This window comes from Harpia harpyja, chromosome 17 (genome assembly GCF_026419915.1).
Source record: "Harpia harpyja isolate bHarHar1 chromosome 17, bHarHar1 primary haplotype, whole genome shotgun sequence".
Classification (NCBI taxonomy): domain Eukaryota; kingdom Metazoa; phylum Chordata; class Aves; order Accipitriformes; family Accipitridae; genus Harpia; species Harpia harpyja.
The window spans coordinates 671636-693592 of NC_068956.1; the positions used below are offsets into that span (position 1 = coordinate 671636).

General features: G+C 46.6%; 1 protein-coding gene across 11 annotated transcripts in view; it reads right to left on the reverse strand.

The window, feature by feature from the left end:
• Window positions 1-21957, reverse strand: part of STIM1 (stromal interaction molecule 1) — a 102341-nt gene that overhangs the window by 78810 nt on the left and 1574 nt on the right. The gene's annotated exons all lie outside the window — the stretch shown is intronic.

Consider the following 21957-nt stretch of genomic DNA (forward strand, 5'->3'; position numbering starts at 1 on the left):
AGTGGATGCCCATTTTCCCAGCTACCCTGAGCAGCCTGTAAAGCAGAGTTTTCCTGCACAGCTGGATGCACATAAGCCATAAAGACAACAACTTCAGGAAGAGAAAATAGCCGTGAATTTCTCCTAAAAGCCAACTGTGCCTGCCCATGCAGGTACCACAAACTAAAGGTGCTGAGGAAGATGTAAAGCAACTTTAAGTAAAATGTGTTTGCTTCAGAGATGAACCCCTTGCTGGATTCAACCTTAGCACACACAGCCCACAGCGGGTGCACACATACCGTACCGCTGACAGATTGCTTCCAGTCCAAAGCACTGCTGCCTTACATTTCCCGCTGCAGAGAAAGGAAAGGGTAGGAAAAGGTGAGCCCACTTACTGTAATTGGAGGACGAAACCCTTTAATCTAGGTTCTCCTTGGTTAGGCTAGCAAGCAGATCTGCAGGCAGCAGCTCTAATGCTCCAACCAAGCCTTTCTTTCAAGGCTTGATTTCTGCCAAGATTTGACATCTCAATGGCGAAGCACTTCAGACCCAAACAGCTCCTCTGGCCAGAGACGGTTCACGCTAATATATTCCCATTACGTTTTATTGAATTTTCTATTCATTACTTTGGGGAGTTTCCTTAGGAATTTAAAGAGATTTCCAATAAGAGCAGTGTGGGAGTGGAGAGTTTCTGAAATTACCTTCATACATTTACGAGATGGATAGCACAGAATTGACCCAAAGGCCAGGCTTACATCCCAAGTGTCTCGATCAGCTACATCTCACCAATACTCAATACCTGGACCAAAGCAAAGTTTCTAGAAACGGTTGCTTTATAGGGGCTTTTTCAGTGGTGTCCTTTTCTTCTGCTCTTCCTTCCAGACTTCCCGGCCCCTGAGCCAAAATCCCATCTATGTTGTCTTCACAGACTCAGAGGATAGCTGAAGGAGCAAATTGCCCCAGGAGGAAAAGCTTCACGAGCGGACAAGCCAGAAGGACCTCTTGCATGCACTGCCTGTCCTCCTCCTCTCGCAACAGCCCAGGAATCGAGGACTCCCTATAGTCCCTTCACAGACAAGCTTCTGCATAATTAATTCAAGCACAGCGGCACCATTCCCATGCTGCCATACAAGGACAGCTTCTCCCAATTTTAACCTTATTTATCCCTTGTGTGTCTCACCAAGAACTGATGATTTAAATTTTCACAGAAACTCTAGAGAGCAGAAAACACGGTGACAACAGCCTTTGCTCACAGTGCCCTTTTCAGAGATAGCATACACTCCCCTCTGTGTGCCTTTTCTATAGCGGGAAGGAATCAGCTGCTGCTTGCAAATAAACCACCATGTGGGATAACTGCACTGTTGCATCCAGCAAGCTCATTGGAAACACATTCCTGTAGTTTAAAACATTTTCTCATTTACGAGACTTTTTTTTTTTCTCCTGAAAGCAGCAAAGTCTTTCTCTCCCATTTAAGAACACAACTCTTCAACAGAGCAAGGCCATGCTATCTCGAGATGCTGCCCGCCATCACAGTGCTCACAGGCAGACCTAGCAGGAAAATGCCATTCTGCAAAAACACACATTAATTATTAGACCTCAAGAATAGTATGCAACTGTTAGCTTGACTTCTTCAGGAAAAAAAAAACCCTTCCTGGTCATCCTGTTATCCTCCTACTTCCCCAAACTCAACCAAAGAAACATCTCGTATATAATTCTCTAACACGTTCCGTGAGGATCAGGACACCAGTGAAGGGGAGACCCGAGGCTGGCAGGCACCCACAGGCTACCCATGGTCCCAGCAGATGGTAGAGGAGAAAGCTGACAGCATGGGGTAGGAAGGGGAAGAGGGTGGGGAGAGGAAAGCAGGAGGAAGAGGACGAAGAGGAGGAAGTAGCTCATGAACAAAGAACACGAATCTGCAGAAAACCCAAGTTTCGTTACTCTTGGTGCTCACAGAGCCATTCAATTTTACACACCCAATGGTGACAGTCGGGAACCCCAGTACAAGAACAAGAGTCAGGCACTACCTACGAAGTGCTCTTAGCAATGCAATTCTACCAGATTTCACAGTTAACGTGTTAAAACAGCAACAAAAGGAGCAAAGGATAAAGGTAAATGGAGAAGAAAGTGACACCACTCTGCATGAAAAGCTGCAGGAGAGCATTCACAAAGCTCCCCTCCCGTGAGAGGATCCCAACCTCCCCATGGCAGCCCTGCAGGGTAGGGGAAAGGCTCTTCCCGGACAACCCAGCGCATTTTTTTCCACTGATTGTAACTATAAAGGATCCACTTAACCCCTGCGTACTTCACTTCCCCTGTGACTAGTTACTGCCAGGTGACGATGCTCAGTATGCGGCACAGCAGAACATAAAAAGCAGCAATTAGGAGGAGCAACAGTGGCAAAAATTAAAATAAATCTCTTTATTAGTAGGTAAAGATTATTTGCATCAGGGAAACAATTCCCCCCCCCCCCCCCATCAGCCAAACGTGTTACTCAAGCAAAGAAAGAGCACTTCGGGTTACGTCAGCTCCGACGCCAGCTTCCCCATAAACTCGAACAGCACTCGCCCAGAGGAAGCAACACAGGGAGGGAGGAAGCCGACTGCCAGCCTGGCCTCCTACCGACAGCGATCCACCGCTGGAAAACACTGCACTGGTGACTGGCAGGAAAAACAGACAGCTTGGGAGGAGGCAGAGCCATGCTTCCCTGTCCCTGGGTGCACCCTCCCTCCTTAAAAACCCAGTCACGGATTATGAAAATACACACAGCGATGATGACAAGCAAGTAGCCCTGACATGACATGCTGCGAGTAGATCCAGGAGAAAAGCATTTCTCAGATGTGACCTGCAAACAGGAACAATCCTAAGCATGCTGTTAAGAGGCAGGCGTTCCTAAATTATAATTCTTCTGCCCCGAAGTAAGAGCTGCTATCTTTGAATACAAAGGCAAAATAAAAAATTAAACCCCCGCATTGAGCAGTACTGCTGCATAGGTGCAGGAAGGCATGTGTTGGCACAATGCTGCCGAGCGTGGCCACCACGCTGTCAGTAAATCTGGCCTGCCCGGCTGGAAGCTGAGCTGATGCCACCTCACTAATAAAGGTTGTTACTGGGAGAAAAAAAAAACAAAAAAACAAAAAAACAAAAAACCATCCCAGTTCAAGCGAAAAAAAAAAAAAAAAAAAGTCTTGAAATGACTCATTGAGGAACATGGGTTAAATTGGATATTTTATGCCCCGTTTTGCTATGTTGGAAAATGGAAATGCTGCTTTGAAGGACAGAGTGGGGAGATTCACACCTGGAAAGCACTTTGACAAATAATACATTTAATAAAGTGACTTTTTTCTGTAGGTGACCAGCGAGAGAGGAACTTTATAGAATAGGATGCTGACTAAGAAAAGCACTGAAACTATGAGGCTCCTCATTCTGGAGGGCTCCCAGCAGTGCTGACTGCACTCTGCCTGGGGCAGCAGAAGGCGACACACAACTCAGGAGATGCCTGCACTGCTGCCGCTGCCACCACCTCTAAGTTATAAAACCAGAGCACAGCGAGGCTGGCTGCTTCCCTGATCAAGCATCCACACCAAGCACACAGACCTCAGCCGGCTGTTCCGAGCAAACCTCATCAGCGTTACACCAGCAGCCGGCTCACAGACCACCACCACCACGCCGAGACCTCCCGTGGCCCCGGGGCCATGCAAGACCGACTGCTTCTGCAGAGCACCAAACTGCCAGGGGTATGGGAGCAGGCGCTGCCAAAACCAGGAGGGAAGGAGGAAATGCTTTTCAGCAACGGCAAGCCGTTATTCAGTCAGCTCAGCATCTTTTGAAACCTCGCCCTTAGCTTGAAAAAACGCTACTGAAACTCCAAGGGGCAAGCTCCCAAGCCTGGCTTGCCTGCAGATCAGAGGACAGCATGGCCATTAGCGCTTTCCAGAACAGCAGCATGATCACAAACCACTTCTGCTCCTTCCCCCAAGACGGTCTTTCAAAAATCTTCAAGGCTATCTGCAGTAATAAAATGGCTTTAAAAGGCAAGCTGACAACTCATTGGACAATGTGGTCCTCATCTACACACAGGGAAGAGTTTCAGCATGATGCAATCCATGTTAATGTTCAGCATTTTAAAGCAACATTGTTGTGTAAGTAAAAAACACATGGAAGAGACCAGAAAATGCCGAATTCTTCCTTAGCACAGCTGTTACTAACACAGCTGTTGTTCCACTGACTTTGTTAAATTACATTGTTTAATCCTCCCTGAGACTACCCAAAGCCTACCCTGCACATATGTTTTCAGTGCAACCTGGCAGTGTAGAAGCTGCTGAAAATATGACCCATCCTTGTACATTTGACCAGATATTAGGGTTCACCCACAGTACGGCAGCTCACCTTTTTCCCCATGATTTTTAAGCCATGATTTAGCTGCTGTCTGCACTGTTGCTTCCCACTAAGCAGACTGGAGAGGCAACGTCACAGGTTTTACAACACGCTGTTGTCCAAAGTGCAGCGACGCTCCTGCAGAGATGTGCAGATAGGATGCAGTTTTAAGTTAAATTAAAGCAGAAGAGAGAGGCTATTTTCAGTCAGCTGGGGCATCAGACTGCAACAGCCCAACAACCACAGGGCAGCACGTTAACGCAGTGCTCGAGGGCTTTTAATCCAGACCAAGGCTCCATTTGGCTTACACTGCGCAGCACAGCCCAAAAGCCATTACTGCTGCATTTGACCACAGAGCACTGGCAGTAATTTGGAGAAGATGCATGAATTAAGGAAATGCCAGAGGAAGCAAGAGATGCCTTAGCCAAAGACTGTAGCCAGGGCATTTCATGAAGTTGGCTTGAAGCCCCCCAGGACTGAGAGCGTCCCACCACCACCTCAGACTCAGACCATCTCCAACCTTCAGGGGTTCGGCAACACAAACCACACAACCCCACGCAGCAATCATTATTTATCTTTACCTTTTGTTTTCTCCACAAGTCTTACGGCTCACAGGCAACACAGACCATCAGAGCAAACACTGTGTATTGCGGAGAAGTCCTCTTTTCACCTTCCCAAAAGGCTGAGCATTACTAATACGTTTTATCCCTGTTACAGCTTTGCAATACATGCATGTATACATTTTACTGCACCTTGGCAAAGTGAACCCTTACCACACACGTGTGGTACGATAGGTGTTAGATGTGCTATTTAAACCTGCACAATGGTTAATTTACTTACTAGCTCCTGAACTCCCAGCTAGCTTTCAGAACAGAAACTATGTGATCAATCTCTCCTCGTTACTTCTAAGTGCCAAGGATAGAAAGTGCCATTCAAAGCCACCCCAGGCACAAAGCCAGAAGACCGGAGTTGAGTTTGACCCCATTCGTCATTATTTCAGCTGAACAAACAGTATCTTTTCCATAACTATTTATTCGGTAAGAAACGCGCCCCACAGAGTTTCAATGAGAAGGATAAATCATGTATGATTTGGGAAAGGAACAGGAGAGTCTGATGTGAGAAATGCCCGAGCTTTGGTCCCTGAAGCAAGCGGCCCGGGCGTGCTTCCACGGCACAGCAGGTGCTTGGGCGTGCAGAGCAGCACAAGGAGGGCAAAAAAATAAATTAAGTGGAGTTGTTCTTCGGCACTCCATAAATTCTCCACGCAGAAGGGTTTACAATTCAGGTACAACGGTACAAGACCCTTGCATCGCTAAGCACTAACCAGCCTCTGGTTAAGGAATGATTCCCAGCAGAACTTTATATTTGGTTTGGGATTACAGAAATTATTTTCCCTCCCCCTCACATACCTTCCCACATGTGTGGGTGCCTGCAGTGCAGCTTACAGCGGGCAGGCCACTGAATCAGAAATTAGAAATGGAAGAGACGTATGTGGTCATCGAGGCCGGCTCGCTGCCACGGCAAGATGCTCTTGGCAGGGTGACCCTGCTCCTCACCAGTGCCCGTGCTCTGCGTCCTCCCGGCCATGCCAGCAGCAGCCGCAACATGTACCAGGGGCTGGCTACGCTTTAATGGGAATATCATTTATTAGAACAACTATATTCTTATCAAGGAGATTGCTTTGAACTTTAAAGCCCCTAAGGCAAAGCACTTCAAGTGTTGAAAAGACAGAATATAAATTTCAAGTTGAATCAAACAGCAGCTTGTAACAGTTTATGACCAACATGAGTAATCACCTTCAGTGTCCATTAACTGCATTCAGAAACAGAACACTTAATTTATGTTTAAGTTAATTATAGACTACTACAGCTTCCACTGATAGAAGAGGCTATTTAAGCTATGCACTTCTAAATTAGAAAAAACAGTCGTGACTTACTTTAAAAAATTATTATTCCAAAACACATACAGGAGGGACCTTGACTTTCTGCATGACATAAACCACAAAACTCAAGAAAGACAGTAGCTTTCAGTATCCAAATTAAAAATAAAAACATTGTGATTACTGCACAAACATGAAGAGACTAAAAGAACAATATTATTGTCAAAGACAGCTTGGAAATAGTTAAATCCTAACAGAAACATGCATCTGGTCTCTTCTTGAAAGAGACACAAAGAAGGTAATTACAATGACATGGCCAACAGTGCGAGTGACTGCCCTGCTCTCATCCATAAAGAATGAAGATTTTATGGATATGGGGCTGGACTATTCAGTGGAAAACATACCCACTCTGTTTAGAGAGTTATGGGGGAGCTGCAGCAAAACTGGCTTCTGGTCCTATTAAAACAAAGATTTCAGCCTCATCAGTGTCTGTGCTCCAGGCAGCATTTAAAAAGAAAGAAACGCATGAAATCTTAACCCCAACTTTGATTAACACCAGGCTGCGGGGCCCCTGCTACAGCAGCTGGCTTTGCTCAGCACAGCCACAGTTCAGAAAAACCTCTGAGCATACTTCTTTAGTTTCGCCACGGCTCAACCGGTCGGCAAACCCCCCAGACACGCTGATGGTGGGTGCCCACCAAGGGGAGGCTCACAGCCCTCATTTGCCTTCTGAAGTTTGCCGCAAGAGATTAATAACAGAGGCGGGCACCTGAGCAGACACCCATCTGCCTCTCCTTTGGGGAAAACTGCCGCTCATCAGCCAGTATTTCTGTTTGAATGAGAGCAGAGTCCCTCCAACCCATCCCAGCCGTTCCCACTCCCCAGCTCACCCGGCCACGGGGCTGACCAGGCTGGTGCTGTAATGGGGAAGCTCAATTTGCCAAATTTTTGGCAACTTCACTGGGGGAGAAAAAGGCATTTGTGCTGAAAAAGTTTGCCTTATTTTTTCTGGCTACATTAGGTGATCTGTAAAGAAAAAAAAAAAAAAAAAAAAAAAAAGGATGTATTGTGTTTCTCCCTATAAACTCTGTCCTGTCAAAGCCTTTTGACCGGTACAAGCACAGGACCATTGCCACTGGATGTGCTGGCAATATTTATTTCCCAAGATCAGAACTATCACCTCTACAGCATTTCCACACACTCTGAGCTAGGAAACAAGTGACTAAGTTTAGCAATCATTAGGCTACTGATAAATCTCTTCTAAGTCCCTTTCATCTTCTAGAGCCATACCTTGAAGGCAGCAGATCATTAAGCATCTGAGAAGCACCAGCAAAGCCAAACTATCCCAGTTTTAGCAGCTTTTACTCTCTGGGCTTTTTACCAGCTATTATGGCATCCACAGAAGCGGAAAAGAGCTGTAGTGCTCATCTTCAGGCCCCTGCATCGCACACACAACCCATTTGCCTCGTTACACAGGAACACGTTGAGGGAGAAGGAGCATCTTCAGCTTGGCTGCGCTCCCTCTGTGCAGCCTCCAGCCTGAAACAGTCTTTGATGGGGCGACGTCCTACTCTCAGCTGGCCAAGGCTGCTGTTCCCTTTGGCTGTCTGATGAAAATACAGTTTCTTTTTTTTTTATTAAGCGGTTGTATTTGATGATAGGAGCTCTGGAAAGAGACTGCTCGCTTTACAATGACCTACAAAGAACTATACATTTACCCTATATCTGATTTTTTTAAAGTCATCATCAGTGAGTGGTAATTCCTTGCAGCTCTCCCGGAGAGGCACTGTCTCTGTGGGAAACAGAGGAACAGCAGCACCAGGATCTGAGCAGTAACACGGGTACGTTAGACTGGAAAAAAAAAAAATCTATCAGTGCTTAAAATTCTGGGTTATTTTTGTTCTGCTGTACGGGATCAGGGTTACGTTGATTCATTATTCAGCATCAGCTACGTTCAAGTTAAAGAATTCTGTTTACAAAAGGCGTAACTTTGGCTACCAGTAAAATTCTCTGCCAAATCCTAACACAAATACATAGGTGTTTCAGGAATACAAGTCCGGACTCCTCTAAATCTTTTTTAGTACTAGGAGAAGAGATGCTCTAGCCTCTTAACTCTTCAGGCAGAAAATACTACCTCCAGCATCAGCATAAAGGGGAAAAGGTGCCGTGAGCTTTCCTCCTCTGCTTCAAACTGGGCAATTTTTCTGCAGTTTCCTGATCCTGCATCAACAGTCCCCTCCACTAAAAAGTCTCCTTTCTCACGTTCTGCACTGAAGCCTTCACGTGCCCTTTTACCAATACTTACATGAAGACTCTATTGAACGATAAAACCTTTTGCTTCCTTCTTTCCGATGCAAATTTTCTCTTTTTATTACGATATTGTATTCTGGTGCAATGCCCAAGAAACAACATAATTGTATTTGCAGTATATACCTGGTTTGCCACAAGTAAGCAAACCTTCATTAGGAGCTTGGTAATTTCAGAAGAATTTAGGCAATATCAAAAAAAGGAGACCTCACATCAACCGCACACACTGTTCCCATGCGAACACTACGTGGAGATAAGCATGGAGACAAGGCCGCTGTAAAATGGGTTTATAATGGCAGTAACTATTGTTCATTTACATTTTGAATAAATAATGGCAAGCTACTGGAAGATGACTGCAATTAAAAGTAATGCAATTGAAGAGAATGCACTCTCTAGCATTAATTACAATTCTTTGGAATTTTTTTTTTTAATCTTTATTGGGACTGGTATCAGCACCAGCCAGCTCTCACGCCTAATTGCAGGAGAGGTCTAGAGCAGTGAGAAGTGAGGACCTTCTCTGGATGTGTGCCAGCTGCAGGAATCTCCCGGTCCACCCGATCAACAGCCCACGTACGTTCAGAGGCAGGCACCTGCATGCCGTGAGCGAGGAGCATCCCTGCTGCCGTACTGGAGGGAGGGTGGCCTCGGCAGCAGGTATGAACAAAGGCCCATTGGCTTTTCCTGCAGTTCTCATCCACAGACACACCAGCTAAAGCTATTATGGACGAGAACTTAGATAAAAAATTATATCAGAAACACTGGATTTTCCTCCTTGGACACAGCAGCTGAGCTGTACCTCCATGGGAGGCCACACACCAGTCACATCAAACACCCTGGCTGTCAGATGCACATTTGAAGAGCTGCGCAGCTCTGCAAAGCTCAAACCCACAACACAAACTGTTTTCTGCAAACCCTCTTCGTATGAAGGAGCAAGAAAACAGGCACGAAAATGTCATCAAAACAAAGGGAAAACGTTCCTCTCAGAAATCCGCATCCTGAAAGGACACACAGCTGCTGACCACCTTGTCAGTCAGAACTTGCCTTTGGCAACCCTTTCCTTCTTGCTGGCTAACAAACACTTTGCATCCCAAACCAAACCTTTCCTCTGCCTTCACAAACAAAGGGATTTGCTGAACCATCATGGACAAGAAGCCTACTTTTGGCTATTAAGGTTCAAATACTGGGTTTCTATTCTGTTTCTAGATTAGCATAAATATAGTGGGTCTGAGATGCCCAATGCCACTAGTGACAGCTTCCAGAAAGAAACGCAGCATGTTGCCCGGCCCCACCGTGAAATTCAAATGTAGGGTAATGAGCAAGGCACAGCATGTCACTTCCCCCCATGAGCACAGCCTGGGGAAAGCGTTTATTCACAACCACTTGCTGCTTCTCCATCTGGATACATTTCTGAAGGTGTGGGAGAGATTCTGTGAAGGTAGCCGACCCAGCAGACAAACAGATTCACATCAAGGTGCTAAATTTACTTTACAAGCCAACCCAGATTTCCATGAACTCCCCCATTACAAATCGCGTCGTAGCCGTGCCCAGGAAATGATGGATGTCCCACAGGCTGGGCCACCAAGCTGACATTTGTGAGAGGGTTCAAGTCCCTGCTCTGCCAGATGACTTCCTGCATGACAATGATATCTCTGCATTTTAATCCTTCAATTGAAGTAAGAAGACTAGCGCTTCCACATCCTACAGTATTATGAGGTTAAATATACTAGAGACCATGAGGAACTCTGAGGAGTTTGAAGTGACATTCCCAGTGCAGTTGTTTGGCAGACTGGAAAGAAACCACCTTTGCTCACAGGTCCTCTCTGGACTTTAACCAAGGAGCAAGAGTTGGGTTTGTTTTAAAAACTAATCTTACCTGAGTGAATGGCAGTTTGAGAGCTTTTCCCAACCCCAAAGGAATCACAAGTACAATTGCAAGTGAACAAATTACATATATATGATTGGAATAAGGAAGAGGTGGGGTGAAACATCCCCTTCCTCTCGCGTCTCGGGCAACCTCCACCCCGGTACAGATGCTCTCGGCATGAACCAAGAGCGGTACAGCCCACATCCCCACAGTTCCAGCGAGGCCACACTACTCACTGGCTTTCCTGCTGCTCCTCCTACACAGAGCCCACCGAAGCCGGTTCTAGCCAAGGTGCTGGATCCTCCTCGCACTCCTGGCCTCAGCTTCTCAGGAGGGTGACAGGGCAACCGTAATGCCGGGGCTCTCTGTGCTCTGGGTATCTGTGCAGAGACTGACTGCTTTTCTAACAAAAGACCTAAGCGGTGCAAACAGACCAGACCAGAAAATAGCCAAAGGCTACTGAGAAGAGGAAAGGCTGGGGTGAGCCCCTCCCCACTGGGGAGCCTGCTGGGGCAAGCGGTACACCTCCTTATAGCACAGTCACAGGGAACAGAGAAGCATCTCAGACATTTCACCTTGTTAGGCTGAGTGGCTGAAAATAGCCACAAGATGAAAAACAAACCAGTTGGACAACTTATCCAAACCATAATGCTAAAGCAAACACCGAGCAGCAAGCTGGAGGCAGGGTGCAGGACAAAAACTGAGCTGTCTTCTGACTTGAGCTCTCGGTGCATGGAGCTCCAGAGTGGTGTCAGAAGACAATGCCACTTGTCGCTACAAAAGGGACATCTCACCTAGTGCCGGCTGCTTAAGCTCCCTCCATAGCCCATGGAAAGGAATGGGTACCTCTGGAGAGCCATTCCTCCACCTAACACAGGTAGATGAAACAACCATTTGAAGATATCCATCTCTGCAGCGATGGCACAGGAATACTAGACATTTAGATTAAGATACAGCTTCTAAATGACAAACTCAAAGGGTTGAACCTCACCCTTACTAAGTCACGTAAGCATGAAACTTCCTTCTCCTTTCCCAAGGTAGGTGGGAAGTGGGAGAAAAAGTAACAAGAGATCCCACCTCCCACTTTTCGTACCAACAGCTGTAAGCAAAATTTTTGTAGAACTCCTCCTGCTGTCTGCAGCATCGGAGAGGTGCACTGAGTGCCCCCAAATATTCCTTTCCACCTCTTTTCTTTTTTAATGATACAACAAATTAAAACAAATGAGAAACAGGAAAACCTGTTTATCTACAAAACACAGAGCACAAATCTTCAGGAAACGGCATGGCCCACGAGAAACCACCAAGAGCAGCACCATCCTGGGTGTGCCATGCCACGGGATGCTCAGCAGCCGTGGTACTGCGCCTGCATCCGACACAGCCCTGTGTCTCCTCCGGCTGCACAAAGAGACCACGGAGCCTGCCGCTCCAGCCCGGGCAGCGTGTTTCACAACTGCAGAAGCCCCACTGCCCTCTCAGCAGCTGCTGAGAGCTTTTTGGATGGCTGAATGATTTCCAAAGGTTTGCATTATGACAACGAACGAATCGGTCTGCTCCAGCATGGAGACAAACCTCCAGGAGCAGTTTCAGCAAGCACTGAAAGAAATCACAAGCAGCTTGGTGCTCCCACGGTTCTCAGACATACCGAGGCTCCGCAGGACTGGAAGCACTCCTCTGGTTTCCAGCGATCACAGCCATGGCCAGGTGACCCTGGCACCTCTGTGCTCTGCCAGGGCCAGGAGGACAGCACCCCATGGGGGGCAAGGACAGCACCCATCACTGCCCCACTGAGAGGTCCCTCTGCCTGCAGGGCTGCCAGGTGCGTTGCCATCACCATTCCCACAAATGCGTCAGCATCTTCAAAGTTAGTTTTCACACTCCCCAGTTTCACACCTCCTTGGAGCAGCTCCTCCTTTATTCAGAGGGCCTCCAGGACACAGCTTAATTAAACGACTCTTCCTAAAGCAAGCCAAGCTGCAGGAGTGCCATTTCAAGCCACCACTTCTGTTGGAGGCTGAGGAACCTCTTCATCTTCCCAGCATGGTGGCAGAGGGCTGCAGCTCACACCTCTTGGGACACCCACAGCCAAAGCCAGCCTGGGGGCTCCCCACCACATGGCCCAGCTGGCAGAAAGGGTTTCCAACACCTTTTGCCTTGAGGTTTGCGATGGCTACCAGTGGCAACCCAGGTCACCTCCGGGGAGGGGGGGAGCCAGGAACCTAAAAAGCCACGCTCGCCCTCTGAGACCCTGGGCATCTGCTAAAATGCAGAGATGGGGGCTGCTCTGGCAAAGCCCAGCGCGATCCTACACCAGCAAATCCCTGCCAAGTTTCACCAAGCTGCAATCTTTTTGTGCCTCAGTCCTGGTTTTAAGGTGCTGGGGCTTGCCCTGGGGAGGAACCGGCCCATGCCCTCCTGTGCAGAGGGTCATATCTAGATGTGCAAGGGTTCACAAATCACGCAGCTAACAGCATGGGCATAGACAAGTTGTTCTTGCCTGATCTTTTCCACGGTTTTAAAAGAAAAAACATTTCCACTCCTCATTTTGTAGTTTAAAGAACATATACACTGTGAAATAACAAGGAATACCGAATTGCTGTCTCCTTTCCAAAACGCTCAGAGATGATCTTTAATCAACCATTTTCACATAAACGCTTTATTCCTGATTTATTTTTACTTCCTACAAGCTTAATGCCACTGATGAAGGGTCAGACTCTGATCCAGCTGTAGAAATATCAAAAAGAGGAGAGAGCTTAAAGGCTCCATGAGGACCTGCACAGCCTGTTAACACCATCACTTTTTTCCTTCAGCAATAAGCTGTAACAACCGCCACTAGTCCTCAGTGCTGGCTGACATCCTCAACAGGTAGGGAGAGCCATTGCATGCAAGATTAAGAAGGAATAATACTTCAACAGGCTGACTGTTCTGGAGGTTATCCTCACCATACTTGAAACCCTGGAGCTTTTCAATAATAAGCACAAGTCCTCCAGGCCAGCACAAGATGACATACTTTGATTTTTGCCTTAAAACTGCAAAGCAGCTAGAACGAAAAAACACTCGGGCAGCATTAATAATAGCAGCTACTTGCAAAATAATATTTTCAGAAATTATTTCTCGCCCCCCCCAAAAATCAGGTTTTATCCTGCATCTGTCTGTCTATATCAAGGAAAAAAACAACCTTTTTTCTTTGCCTTACTCACACATTAATTATGTACTGGCACTCTTACAAATCTAAACATACGCATTGCTTAGCAGCTTTAATCCTGAATTATTTCTCCCTTTCCTGCAATACAAAGCTTAACTTGACTAGCAAAGGGGCAGACCATTCAAACAAGCAAGCTGTTCATTTGTAATTCAGACGAGGAACATTCTTAAAGTTCTCGTGTTTATTATGTTTCTATCCTCTGAGAATCACAAAATTTCAGGCACCAGAGCTCAAAACCTGAAGGAATGAATTAAACTGACCTTAAAACTCTGCCCTTCAGGGAAAATTGTAAAAAATACTTAGGTACAAAAATAGCATCTTTTCTTGCAAAACGTGCGGCACGAGCATGTGTTTGTTAACAAACATAACCGTTTCCCATCCAATTGCTACTGCTTCTGCTTTCTGAAGGCTGGCTGGGATCGGTAAAGCTGCCTGTGATTTCCAAGCCCTGGAAGAGGTGAAGGGACAGTGCAATTAAAACAACATAGTAGAGCTCCTTGGTAGGTAGGATAAAGTGCACTTACAAAGAAGCGCTGCATTTGCCTGGATCCTGCAGACATCTCTTATAGCAAAGGTTAGCAACATATATATACTTGCCAGACAAAGAGGCAACAGCTTACACTGGTGAGAGAGCAGCTTCAAGGAACACTTGGTGGTTCCCAAACTCAGCCTGCACAGATGTCTGTGATACACAGCGAGCTAATGCATTTTCCAAAGTGGAAAAAATAGGTTACTTAAAAATAGGTCCATAATCCAAACAAGCATCCTGATACTATTTCATAAAGATAAAACAAACAAGCATAGACAATTCATGTACAAAAACATGCGCAGTTATCTTAATAACTTCCTTATGTTCCTCTGATGATTTTCATATCGATTGTAGAGGTGGGTACTTCATCCTGTCACTGCCAGTAAAAACAAATATTTCAACTGGGCACAGTCGTGCCATCGCGCCGGTTATCACCTGGCTCCCCATCCCCACAGCAGGGACAGCATAGAAAAGCTCACCTCAATACACAGCTGCACCGACTCCACTCTGGCAGCTAAGAGGTTGATATTTATTTAGTTTTAGTAAGTTAAAAGAGTAATTCACCAAAACCACTTCCACCTCAGTGCCCAACACTCAGCTCCCAGGTGAGCCACACTGGCACAATGCTGGTTTTTAAACACACAGGCTCACAGTTTGAGGCAGAAGCTTCTCAAGGCTCACATGTGCTGCAGGAGTAACAGAGCAATGGCTTAATTAGAGAGTCCATCGTCTACGCCTGCCTGAGGACCACCATCAATTGCTAAAATATGAACCAGAGTTACGAAGGTGCCAGAAAATTAATCACGCAGAACTGCAGGGGCTGATTAAAATGAAGGGAAAGGAAAAATTAAAGTCTGCCAGAGGGACCCACTTGGATCAGATCACACAAGCAAAGGCAGACGGGTCAGCAAGGCAGCCAATGCCTACACATGCATAACACATCTCTCAAACTCCAGAAGCAAACTGAAGTCCTCAGGGTGGGATGCAGGGAAACAGAAGGTCCCGAAGGCTGTACTCTGTAACAGGGAGAGAGCATAAAAGAGGCCAAAAAGCCACGTTATTAATAGCACTTGACCACGATATAATGAAGGGTGATCTAATCTCCTTCTCCAGCCACGGACCGGAGGGACTCCCAGCTTGCGCTGCAGACCTTCACCCAAACACCAGTTAAGGTCCTGTCTCCCGTTTCCAGCGTATAGTCCTGCCTTAGCAGGTATCTGCAGTGCGGTTCAGTGCAGCCAGACCACGCAGGGAAAACGTACCCCACCAGGTAACAAGGGGGCTCATTCCAGCAGGAATCCTAGAGCTGCCCCAGTAAGAACCACAACGGCCCAGTCTCTGGCTTGCTCTGCCTGCTTAGGAGTTTATTTTTCCCTATATAGCTTTCTTTTTAAAGCAAAGGTAATTAACGAAGTAAACTGTTTTTTCAACACTAATAGGTTGTGCCATTAGGCCTTTCAAAAACAAAATGCAAGGCTGGTTACATTCAAGCAGCTGAAGGCAGCAAAAGGGTAACCAAGCTTGGCACTGAATCTGGGCTTGGAGAACTACAAGGGGACAAGTGCCACTGCCAACACCTTTTTTTAATCAGCAAAGCCTCCATGTTGAATAAGCAGAAGCAGAATTTTTAGCAGAGGGATAACCACATGGAAAACTTTTGCTTTTCAATCAGCTGCTAACGCACCCTCCTTTTAACAAACAAATCCACGTGGAATTACACCAGCATGCCCTTTTACTTCCATTCCCTCACCAAAAACCAGGCAGATCTTGAAACAAAACTCAGGGCACGCTATTGGAGTTCCCCCTGCAGTACCAGTCTAAAGCACAGCGTGCACCAGACAGACATCTGTCCGCTGCCCGGAGGAAGTGGAGGTGAGAGCACTTAGCAAGAAGAGAATTAACGATGTACTAATATACACCAAGTAAGTAGCCCAGGAGCCAAACACAAACCGAGCAGGCAAGAGAAAAGCAAATTTTTTTTCATTCTTACTCCCTTTCAGGTGAGGCACACTCCGTTTCATCACGACCATTGAAGCATCACAGACCCTGCCGGCCACACCATAAGGGATGTCAGAAGGCTTCATCACACATTTGTTTCATTCCCTTCCGAGAGGAAAGGAAGGACAGGAGGATTGCTGCTTTGGACTGCCCGCGTGTGAGCACGTGTATACATGTATCCCTGCCTCACCTTAGGAAAGGCCAAAGCAAAAGGCACAGCTGTGAGGCACGGTCCTGAGAAAAGAGGATTGGTTGGGCAATGAAGACACCAAAAAGGCTCAACAACCCCATTCAGCCTCTGTTTCCAGTCACATGCAAGGTCTGTTTTCTCCCCCAGGCATCTCCGGGCCGCTGGGGTTGGGCAAGATGCTGAGTTACCCAGATCCCTGCTCTAATGCTCAGGTCTGTGCCCTGACAGCTCAGCCTCCCCCACCTGCGCTTTCCAGGCTGTCAAAGTTAAAGTCACATTTTTCTCTCCCACTGGGATGTGGTGAGGGCAAAGGCCATAAGTAGCTTGGAAAGTCTGAACACAAGCTTTATATGTACTTGCACCAGCACAACTCCCAAGAAAACAAATACCCCAGAGAGCTCACCTCTGCCACTTCTTTGCTCCAGCCTCACGACAGCAGAGAGCATCCCGGCAGCAGCACTGCGAGCTCCACCAGCAATGCTGCCCATTTGAAAATAGTACCTGGGAGGCACACCAGGCATGAAGAAAATTGCTTTTCAAAGTAATAAATAAATAAATTTCAGAAAAAGAAAAAAATCCACACTCTAATCCAGCTGAGCATCTCTCCAAGTTTCTGGGCCAACACAGGGATCAGAATCAGCAGGCAGGAGCCAGGAGCTCCCCAGCAGCGCTATCAGCCCGAACACATGCCCATCCAGCCCCGCTCCTCTTCTATACAAGGCTGCACTTTTGATGCCAAAAGACAGTAACTTCTCCAGCTCTCAGAATGGTGATTCCTCGAGATGAGTTTCATTCCTAAACGACATAAAGGCTGTGCAATCCACTGAGGTTTCCAATCAAACTGGTAAAGAACATTGACTATTTCCTGGCAGAGTTTTCCAAGTACTTCCCAGAACTACTTCTGCCTTGCCCAGCCTGAAACTGCCACTCACATGTGCAACTTCTACTCGGTGAAAGCGCATACCTAGAAAGACTTAACTGCAGCTAAAGCAAAAGGCACAGTAGCAAAATCCTTCTAGTCCTGGAGACAAAGACTCCTTTAAGAAGCATTTCACCGTAAAGCAAGAAAAGCATAGCAGGTCATTGTATTTCACGAACTCCTCCAGGTCTGTGGGAAAGACGGGGTTTTAAGAGTTACTGCAGGGAAGGTGCGTTCTGACAAGCCGGGTCGTGTACCTCCTCGAGGCTGCAGTCCAGGGTAGGCTACAGAAGGATTTGGAGGTTTCCAGCACACTAATACGGGGGATGAAATCCTGCAGTGGTTCTGTTTACACAGCACCGAGAGGTTAACAAACATCAGAGAGCAGCCAGATCAATGGTGTCTCAATTAGCTGCTTGTATCTTACCACCACTGATTTTATGCTGATCTCCTGACTTCAAAAGATAAGACTTTTTCTAAAGGCAACTCATAAAAGCAACTTACTTGCTGCAGTGGATGAAATCAGAGGCTCTGGCAAAGGAATAGAGGACAAATGTAGAGTTTGGCATCACGGTGGGTGACATAAACTTCAGCAGCATGAAATAAATGCACTAACATAATGTTTCATTAACTAAGCAACTAAAGATGATACCATTTAAATTGGTAAAGAAGTAACCATCCATTTGTGTTCCCACCTTGCAAGATTACTGCATCAAGCTTTCAAAAGACACCAAGTCCACATTCTCTTCATATGTCAAAAGATTTCACTGCAAGTTCAAAGTCCAAAACCAATCACTGTCCTAGCTAGAGATTTTTTAGCAAAGGATTAGCTTTCAATAAAACCCTGCATCTTCAAATGACAAGTATAGGAGCTCTCAACTGCAGTGCTCCAACACAGCATACTCATCCAGAATTTTTTTTTTCCCCCCATCAAATTAATCACTAGTTAGAAGCTTGTGGTTGTAGCCCCCCTTCATCACACTTATTTTGTTAAACGTTGATGTTCCATGTTTTTATGTGTAGCTTAGGCTCAAAGTGCCACAGACAAACATAGTAACTCTGAGGGTATGCATTCAGGTTTTCTTTTTATTATCATCTTAATATTTTTATAACTTGTGTTCTGGTAACGCACCAAACCCCCCCAGCTGCAGCAAGAATCCCACGTGTTAAACACCACTTGAACAAGAGCAAAGACAACTCCAGAAATCTAGTGATAGAGGAATCAAGACAGGGAAGCAGGAGACAGGTGCAGGGAGAATGAGAAAGGAAGGGAAAGAGGAGTTGTTGTGCCTTGGCACGAGTAAATGCCAAACCCTGCCCTGTGCCACCACCGCACCAGAGGGTCCAGCCCCTCGGGCTCTGGCTCCCGGGCACAGCGCTGCCTGGGCACACGAGGTTCATGGGGCCCAGAGAATGGGTCAGTCTCACCACACTAGCCAGAGCCCATCTTTTAACTGCTGCAGGAAAGACAGACAGAGAAAATCCACACCAGGATCCCTAGTCTGTCTCAGTGATGCCAGAATGGGGACCCAAACGAGACCCCAGGCCTCCTCCAGCACGGGCAGAGCGTGGCAGGTACGGCCCCACATCCCTGTGGATCCAAGATCACAGAAAACAATCTCAATATGAAATGAAATAAGGCTCTGGGGAATGCAGACTTGTACTATTTCCACATTATTGTATGAAGATGGAGCAGGTATTAATCTAGCAAAGCAGACAGCAGTAGATGAAAGGTATCACAATTAAGGGAACCAGGAATGAAGCCCAGTCATCCAAAGCCCGGCCCCTTCACAGTCAGTTTTCCTTGGATCTCCTACAAAGACACCTGAAGCCCAACCTGAAGATCCCCAGCATAAGCAGCAGCAATGACACTTCACTGTCCACCCATGCTGGTCTGTACAGAAGGCAATCAAGTAAAAAAATTAAGAAGACCAGCCTCACTGATACCAGTTAACACAATTTAATGAAACACAGGCTATCGAGAAAGCTTACTATTTTTATTGAGAGAAAATGTAAAAACTTTTGACCAAAACACCTGATGGTACACATAAAACTTCTGTAAAACATTTGACATAACCCCAGACAACGCTCTGATAAGGACTATTGCCAACAGAAAACTGAACAAAACCTGCATTAAATAGGTTAGACTTGGGCAACTGACAGATTACAGCAAATAACTGGAAAGAAAAGAAAATCTACCACCTGAAAGTAATATTTCTAATAACGTCCACGAGGAGCCTCTCTTGCCCCTTTTAGGGGGGGGTATACGAAAGATCCCAGGGCTGGAAGCTTCGGCTAGACAAATTCATGCTAAAAATAACCACCAGCGGGTGAAAACAATAACGGCAGGGTGACTGTCGGCACATCCTGCGCAGCAGCGGGGGGACCAGCCGCCGGCCTTCTTCATGACACCATGTTTTTCTGAAACATGTGCTCTAGCACAAAAATAGACTGCTGGGAGATGAGGGAGGTCGAGCGCCTTTTGGGGTCTGCACTACTCCGGGGGTCGGACTGTGGACTGGCTGTCCTTCTTGGCTCTATAACACACACCACCTCTGTTCCTATGCCTTGCGAAATGGCTCCTGTGCTTTTGAGTGTAACCAAAATTAAATCTGATATAGGCAGGAAAAGATTAAAGATTAAGCACTTGCTAGAAACGCTTGCCTTTGAACAAGTCAAAGCCAGGAGAAAATCTGATTTTCCCTGGAGTTCAGTCACCAACTCTAATTCTTCTCCATGGATAAAACTACCCATTTCGAATTCTTATGTAAAAAAAAAAAAAATCTTAGGAATAAGAAACATATACTAATACTCAATAAAGCATGCCGATGCATCCTTGAGTGTGCACAGGAATCTAAGCAACCAAGCCCAACGAGCAAACACTGCTAAAACTCATGCTTCTGCTCTCTACAAACACCACTTCCCTGCATCTCCTGAAAAATTTCACTGTTCCACAGAAAAGTGACCGGTGCTGTCAGGTTTTTGTATCATTAAAATCAAGCCATGTCAAAAAAAAAAAAAAAAAAAAGCCCTTTCACTTTCAAAAATCCATCAAAAATGAATACTTTCACTTTCAAAAATCCATCAAACACCTACCTCTGCTCCACAGTAAGAGCCTGTGCTATCGCAGACTTGTGTGCAGCCAACACAACCCTCATTTTCTGCTTCCAGGGAACACGTAAGGAAAAGTGTCATATGCTATCTGAGGATATTCACTGCACTGAACTGCGAGCAACAGCTCTAAAAGCTAAAAAGCAAATGGCCAAGTGATCTCAGAGGACGCATTAGCTTTCAGCTACATGAGCAGAGTGCAACGAGCACCACCGAACTTCCTAGCTACCCCAGCAAGGGACACGGTGCAGTTACGCTGTGAGTTACCCACACTCGGAGCAAACAAATCCCCTACTGACCACCTTCATCTGCACATTTGGGGTTTCAACCTGTAACCAGCTATTCCCTTGCAAGGTGCCACAGGCTGCTCTGCAGGTTTTTAAACCCAGAAGTAACAGAACATACCAGTTGTGAAAAACCAAGAGTAATGAAAAGTAGCTCTTTTGCAGGAAAAGCCCACCTGTAGGTAATTTTATGAAAGAGATTAAGTCTCTGGACTGCTCCCTGCCTGCCCTGGCTCTGCCTCTGCTCAGAGAGAAGAGCAAGTCAGCAGCTGAATCACCAGGGCTGCCACACTTCTGCAGGGCCTCCAAAAATAACTCATCTGGAAATTCCTTGGAGGCATAAACCTTGCTTCATCAGAAGGACTGCAGAGATCCAGTTTCCTTAATGGAGCAGACTGGATGTGAACTGGCCTAAGGATTTAGGATCACGTATAAAGAACATAAAAAAGAGACTTCTTACAGAACAGCTAGCATGTGGTCAGTATTAAGAAAAAAAACCAGTAAGCCACATAAATCATCACGTCGCTGAGATGAAACAATCTGCCTGCCCAGGAATCAGACGCCGAGTTCCTGATCGTTTGCCTGATACTGCAGTTCCAGGGACTTGCCCTGTTCTCACCAACCAGCTCTGTACACAAAGCGAAATGCCTTCTTAGCAACGCCGCTGCAGCAACTTTAATCTGTATTAACGTGAACGCCCACACCTGCACCTTCCACTGTAGCCAAAAACCATCCGTGACCTCTAGTCCCCGGGCCCTTGCTAACACATCAGCCTGTAAAGCTGGGCGAGAGAGCAGCCTCGCACCCACACAGCGCCAAACGCAGCACCTCCCCACCACAATTACCGTTCAGAGCTGCTCACCGTCTTTTTTACCACCCCGAACCGGCACGTTATCCCTCGTGGAAACCTGTGCCAGGTGGGACCCTCCGGAGCGGATCCAGGCTGCGGATGATGGCGGTGGAGGTGCAGAACCACCAAGATGCTGACAGCTCTGCTCGCTGCTGAGCAGAAAGTCTTGCTCAGACGGGCTGGCCCGCACCCAGGCCGGTAGTGCTTCAGCTTCGGTGGGAGTTTTCCCCTTCAGAAAGCAATCTATTTCTTCACCTGCAGTGCCCACAGGACACAACTCACTGGGGTTTGGGTTTTTTTTTCTTTTTGTTAGCATGCAAGAACTCAGCGCTGCTGCAATGAAAAGGCAAGGGCAGAGCTGAGGACTTCTGTTTCACTACTGACAACTAAAAGCACATTTTATCGAGCAGGCTCCCAGCTCTGACCTCGGGGACTGTCACAAGGACACACAGCAGACACCAGTGCCCA